This window comes from Ascaphus truei, unplaced genomic scaffold (assembly GCF_040206685.1).
Source record: "Ascaphus truei isolate aAscTru1 unplaced genomic scaffold, aAscTru1.hap1 HAP1_SCAFFOLD_1515, whole genome shotgun sequence".
Classification (NCBI taxonomy): Eukaryota; Metazoa; Chordata; class Amphibia; order Anura; family Ascaphidae; genus Ascaphus; species Ascaphus truei.
The window spans coordinates 52664-60058 of NW_027454402.1; the positions used below are offsets into that span (position 1 = coordinate 52664).

The 7395-nt window shown below is 43.1% G+C and overlaps 1 long non-coding RNA gene across 1 annotated transcript; it reads left to right on the top strand.

The window, feature by feature from the left end:
* The first annotated feature begins 3596 nt into the window (after positions 1–3596).
* On the top strand, positions 3597–6146 carry LOC142476223 (uncharacterized). Its single transcript, XR_012791446.1, has 2 exons — positions 3597–3694; positions 5067–6146. It is a non-coding gene; the product is annotated as an uncharacterized LOC142476223 (long non-coding RNA).
* Positions 6147–7395: the final 1249 nt, after the last annotated feature.

A 7395-nucleotide genomic window follows, 5' to 3' on the forward strand; every position in this document is an offset into this window, starting at 1 on the left:
GGGCACTTATTGTTTTATCAGTACTGGGTACCTGACCGTACTGGCCTACGAGTGAGAAGGCAATATTGGCATCACACAGTTACTGTTGAATATGTCATTCAATCCATTTTGAAAATAGTAATGCAATGTGGTTTTGTTTTGTTTGCTTTTTGCAGTAATGAAGAATGAAAAAGTTATATTAAAATTAAATTGGAGGGGAACTGGATTCAGCATTTCTTCATGAACTCTGCACTTGTGAGCATTGACCTTCTTGAGTGCCCTGACAGGTACACGCAACTTTAAGACTATAATCTTCATCAACTGCTGTGCAAGCTTTCGTGCTATACCTCCCCCTCCGGTTTTGATTTATACATTTGCTCTCTCAATTCATGTCCTCTAATATCTGGAGGCTCTCTCCTAGCATTTCTCTCTACCACAGCACGTCATCCCAATGTAACCTCTCTCTTGTTCTTTCTGTTTACTGTTTCCTCACTCCTCTGTAAAACTTTTCTAATTTCTCTAACTTCCACACTCCTGCTTTTATCCACATGTTCTATACACTTTCCTTCCCCTACCTTTGCATGTGTCTACACAAAGCACCATTTGTACAGACCTCTATTGCAGCTATTTCTGCACTGCTCAATGAAATGCACTCCTGCACATCCTATTCTCTTCCACCTTCCCTCATTCTCTACGCCCCCCTCTCAAAGCCCCCTCTCTCTATGTCTCCTCTCTCTACGCCTATCTGTCTCATTCTCTTGACGCCCTTCTCTCTCTACATATCCCTATCTCTGTCTCTCTCTACACCTATCTCTGTGTCTCCTTCTATGCTCGCTGATGTTGGGGGATATCTCTTATAATCTTGGACCGGCTCATATACACATCAGGCCTCCCTACTAAGAGTGTTAACCTATCTAATGTAATCCACATTCCTTTCCTTACTTTTCTCTTCCCTTCTCCTGTGCCCTCTGGAATGTCCACTCTTACTAACAAGGCTCTAGTTGTACATAACCTCTTCTGCTCTCATCAGTCACAATCAGTCATTCCCCTCACCGCATCTTACCTGTCCCACTGATTTGCCTCTGCTTAATTAAACTCTCCTCTGACATCTACTCTAACCTCTCTTCTCTCTTCTCTCTCTTTCTTTCTGCTTAAACTAACAATCTTATTAACTCTTACAATGCTATCCTCCTATCTATATGCCCCCTATAGGCTCTGACACACTCATCCCTCTAACCCACACCTTTGGCTAAATTCCCAAACACACTCATCACACTTCCACTCGCTGTTCTTAATACCTACGGAGGAAATCTCACACTTTGTTTGATTTTTCTACAGTAAAAATGTCTCCTGTCCTGTATAAAGCTGCTCTCTAGGGCTAAATACACTACTTTTTTCCACACTCATCAACACTCAAATTTAATTTACGCTGTTTTTTTTCTCTGTATTTGACTCCCTCCACTGACCTTCTCCTCCCACTTGCCATCCTTCCTTCACTTCTCCTCAAGCATTTGACTACTTCAGAGGCAAGGTGGATGCCACCCAAAAGGAGATTCCTTCTGTCCCTTCCCCCTTCTCTCCTTCTACCCAAATCTCCTTCTGCACTTGACTCCTTTTCTTCTCTTACAGAGCTGGAAGCTAATCATCTTCTATTCTCCCTCTACCACATGCCCTCTAGATCGTATCCCCTCACACCTTACTGCATCTCTTAGTCCCCACTCTCACCCACATCTTCAATTTCTCCCTATTCTCTGGATTTTTGCCCTCTTACTTTAAGCCTGTAGCGGTCACCCTTTTGTCAGAAACAAACTACACCCTATGTGCCTTACTAACTACCGCTCTGTATCCCTCATGCTGTTTGCCTTCTAATTGCTAGTGTCAACATTCTTAAATCACATGCCCTCCTGGATCCTTTACAACCTGCCTTTCGTACAGCACGTTCTACAGACTGTGCTTAAAGCTAATTCCCAAGGTTTTTCCCTACTAATCCTACTTGATCTATCGGCTGCGTTTGATGCTCTCAATCACTCTCCTCCTTCATATTCTAAACTCTCTCTTGGTATCAGTAACAAAGTTCTATCCTGGTTTTCATCATAACTTTCCTGTCACACATTCTCCATCTCTGTTGCTAACATGTCTTCGTCTTCTATTGATCTGTCTGTGGGTATACATCAGGGCTCTGTTCTGAGATCTCTCTTTCTCTCTACATACTATCATTTGGTGACTTCATCAATGCTTTTGGCCTTAGATATAATCTCTATGCGGATGATACACACACAAATCTATCCACCCCTGTTCTCACTCCTGCAATCCAGTCCCTACTCTTGGGTTGTCTCCTGGCTATATGCTCATGGATGGCACTCCACTGCCTTAAACTTAATGTCTAACACTGGGCTCATATTATCCCCTTTCTCCATCACAGTAAACAGTACTACCATCTATCTTGTCATCAAACATGTTGCATAGGAGTAACATTTGGCTCTTCAATTCCATCTCCATTCACATGCACGGCTATGGGTAAAATGTGTTGCCTCTTTCTCTGTAATATTGCCAAGATCTTCCCTTTCCCCTCTCAACCTACTGCTAAAACTCCAATGTATACTGTTATCCTATAGGTTATTTTAACATACTACTAACAGGCCTCCATGCTTCACAACTTTCTCCTATGCAAAACTCTGCTGCTTGAATTATCTCACTTTCTCCCACAACAGTCTCTGCTCATCTCCTTAAATCCCTGTCCTGGCATCCCATCAAGTTTTTGTATCACCTACAAAGTTCTCCTCCTTACCTTTTTGTTAAGGCTCTCCATTAATCTGCTCCTTCTTGCATATCATCTTTGATCTCTCGTTATGCCCTTGCTTGTCTCTTGCACTATAACCATAACTGTCTCCTGTAAACTTCTTTCACCTCTACTGTTCTCTCACTTGCCTGAAACCATTTTCCATCACTGCACCGTACATGTGAAACTTCCTCACACTCAGTATATGCCAACATAACCTCTTCCACCCACATGTAAGACCAATCTTAAAATTCACGACTTAAATCAAGCATTTAAAAAACTTTGACTCGTGGCTACTGTCCCACACCCACACCCACAGTCACTGCTAACAACTATTGTTCCCAAGATGTGCTTTCTACTAATTGTACCCACCATTAAGGACAAGCATTGTCATCTACTGCACTTCTTCCCCCAACTGCTGCCTCTCTTTAAGTCTTCTAACATTTCTATTAGATTGTAAAGTTCCCAGGGCAAGGATTTACTTTTCTATAATCTGTTTTTATTTGTCGCACTTATTTTTTAATTATTTTTCCCCTCTCCCCTAATGATATACATATAGGTTTTCCTGTCATTTGCATGACAGAGTTATTATGGTTAACTATTGCATCGTGTAGACTGCCTTTTCAGTGTGATGTAATTGATTCAGTACTTTGTGTGCAGACTGTGACTGCAGTACAGTGTCACGAACATTAATGACTTGTGTGGTAGAAGCTCTAGAAGGAACACAGCTATGGGAGGGAGGTGGATTTACTTTGGATCACATGGTTTGGCGCAAGGTTCATTGTATGTATGATCATAACCATGCAATGCTTAACTTTTATTTCAGGAGGGAAGAACAGTGAATATTGAAGCCATGTGTTTCTTTTCTGTCAGAAGAGAAATTTTGAAAGACAGTTGAAGAGGAGGAAAATGACTACACAGAGACAGATAAGCAATGTGTATATTTCTCATTTAGTATTTGTCGTTTTGTTGACTCCACACAATCCAGCTGCTAAGGGTTTCGCATTGGACATATTCCCCTCTACTCTACCCTTCCTGTGATCTGTACCATGCAGGTTTTTGTTGATTCAATACATCATGAGTAGAGTGTGGCTGCTGTATGAAGTATTGACCCAAGGACCACATCTACTACCATTCATAACAAGAACATGTGCAGTAGCGCACTGCTGTAGTTCTATGTGTTTTATTAAAGGTTGAAGTGGTGCAATCATATGAATCTGGAGTGGGATGAATCCTGTTTGCATCATATGGTTTCATCTAGGCCAGTAGAGTATATCTCTCAGTACAGGTTACACATGGCATCAGTAGTAGTGATTTAAAGAACAGAAAAAACAAGAGAAACTTCAATGTTGATAACAAAGCCAAGTAATGTTGAAGATACTCCTTTAACTATTTATTTGATCAGTCTGTACTGTCTACTCCCCACACAGCTACTAAGTCTTCCATTTGAGATACATTCACCTCCTACTCTGCACTGCTGTTCTGTCCTCTATTCAGAGATGAGTTCCAGTCATGTTTACCACTCTGAATCACTCTGCAGTCATTGATTCAGCACATCATGGGTAGAGTATGGCTACAGATACAGTAAGCTTTATTTTACCGGCTGATCATCCATAATATTGCATTAAAACATAGAATATTACTCAGTTTCCAAAAGATTCAGTGATGCTAATAATGCAGAATCTTACAACACATCCCATCATAATGCACCAGAGGAAGAAATAATCCTTGCTACACTACCGACACGTTTTATTGAAGCACGGCTAGCACCGCAAGCCGGGGGGTGCCCCGGCGTGCTAGCCGCACTCCCTCAGCGTGCCGCGCATCACCGATGCACGGTCACGCGTCATCGGGTGCCTGCGCCCCCTGCACGCGCGTCCAGGGCTCCCCGAGGGAGCACTGGTGTCCCGCGATGTGGGGGACAGCGGCAGGGGGTTCCGGGGGACCCCGACGGACCCGGCAGCGGAAGGGAGAAAGCCCCGATCGGAGGGCGCTCCTCCGCTGCTTCGGCGTGCGCCCGGCACCCTCCGGCGCGCGCCAGGTTACTGCTGCGGCCAAGAACGGGCAAATGCTCGAATAAACTCGGCCGCAGCAGTATATCTGTACATTGTGTGACGTTTGGCCTCCATGACCATTGATAGCAAATACATATTTTGTATTGAGCGGCTGTGTTATGATGTAGTTGTTATTGATCATCATTGAGATATAATCACAAGAATCTTATGCAAAGGGAAAATGTCTGCAGCATAGTGGGATTTCAGCTCCCAAACTTCTGTAATATTAATGCAATGTCTTACTTTTATTGCAGTGAACACTGAAGAGACGGATCTACGACAACACTGCACAGGACAAGAGCAAACACTACAAGCAGCAAAATGATCTTGCAGTTGCAAGTATGTTCTGTAATGTGCACAATTATTATTTATGGGCTACACACCACAGTGCTGGACATATTCTGTTAACTTCTACCCCTACCATGGAGATGTCTTCCTGTGATTGATTCAGTACATCATATGCACAGTGTGGCTATGATATGATGGATGGATTTAATGAACCCACCACCCACTGACATCTGCATCATCTTCTGTAAAGTGCAGCAGGATATTATCAGCATTTGGGGTGGTATAATCTGGGGCATCTATGTGCTTTTGTGCCTGGATAAGTTCCTCCAGCTGAACCACCCCCCTATACCTGCCACACAGGCATACTTACAGAGCACACTTACTTATGCACACTGACACTTGGAATACACACACACACACACACACACACAGACACTGTCATGCATGCAGTGTCCTGTATGCAGAGTACAGAAAGTCTCCACCTTACTCTGGCCCGTACTCATGGCCTATCCCCAGCATCTGTCATCCACAACCTCTGTTCCCTCCCTGTAAAGTGCTGCACTAACACACCTGGGTCAGCGCTGCAGCTGATCACAGTGCCGGATCATGATGTCAATGGGATAGGCAGCAGAGCTGATTGACAAGTCAATCAATGCAGCTCCGCAATATATGCACCAAAAGAGATTTCTGTACCCCCTGTCAGGCTACTCCCTGGGCAGCGACCCTTCTCACCCCTCTCATTCCACCTCTGATCACAATAATCTCTCTTGGAGTGTGTAGCAAATTGGAGTTGGGGGAATCTCACCTCTGTAGTGCATGGTCACAATCTGGGCACTGTACCCAAATATTGGGCAATGTGGCACGTCTTACAGTAGAGAATAGAATAAGTAACTATATTCTTTACTTGTGTATTAAGGAACTTATTTGCAATAAAAATTCAGTACACCTGGGACCAAGACTTTCTGGTTTTCTGAACAAAGTGGAATTGTTTTCCTATAATTTTATATTCTCTGAAATGTAACATCACAATAAAGTACTCCTATTTTTTTCCTTTGTGCTTTTTTATGGACTATTCCTTTATGTATTTCACTTAATGGGACTAATTACCTTACGATTAGATTTCACTTGTATTTTCTTGGGTTACTCTTTGGAATTTCTCTCTGTGTTCATTTATACTATCTTATTTAGAGCAGTCTTTGCCATTGGACCCCATTTCTTGCCAGAGAGATCTGTAACACAGAGTATTGAAGAGAGTACAGAACAGTGGTGAAGTAGATTTTTATGCTTCTAGGCAGCCTCCCTTCTCACCATGTATTCTGCCCCCGACGGTCTCTTGCACTGCTCCCTCCTACACCCACTCTCCTCACTCTTCCCTCCCCTCCCCGCTATCACTCAATGACCCCCTCTCATTCAATCCTGCTCCCTTACTCCCCCCTCACTCATTCTTCCTTCTGCACACACAATCCTCCCGAATATCACTCCCAAACAACACACACACACTAATTCTCCCCACAATACACACTATAATACCTCCTTGTGACGATAGCTTCCACAGGCTTATTAATATTACACAAAAATAATTGGGTTTGAACTGAACGAGGCTTAAGATATAATAAATTGTATTTATTCCTTAGAATATAGGTGAACACAACAGATAATACAGTAACGAACAAGAAGTACACTTACTTAAGGGTTGGGGAATGAGAAGTATGATGTAGCATTTCTTTCAGCAGTGAGGAAATCATTCAGGTGATATCAGGTAACCATATCAGCAAACGAAGACAAAGGATATATGGGTGGACAGCAGTTTATAAACCATTCTCCTTCTATTCTTAACCTTAAGCACAGGGGATTGGTTTACAATTACCTCCAGCCACTCACTAACGTGGGAAAGCATTATGACCCATGCCCCCCTGCTAGTTGGCACATGCGCAGTAGAACTCTGGGGGTCTCATTTCTGAAGCCCCACATTTACGTCAGGAATGCCAGACAGTCTACCATTTGGAGTTCTGGCAGGAAAACCTTTGTTGAAAGGTGTTAACTGGAACACTTAAGACCTGCCCTGGTTTGGGCTTCGGATAAACAGTGAGGGTGATAAAACTCTTTGAACAGCACTTAAATCCTAGACATAGCGGCGTCCCCAGGGCCATCTGCTACCTTATGGCCCAAAAGAATCTCTTCTGGGTCTTTGTCCATACCTTAAGATACACTATTAAGCATAAAACATAAACGTAAAACATAAACGTATTAAAATATCCGGTTCCGTTAGGTTTAGCAGGTCCAAACTTCCCAGTT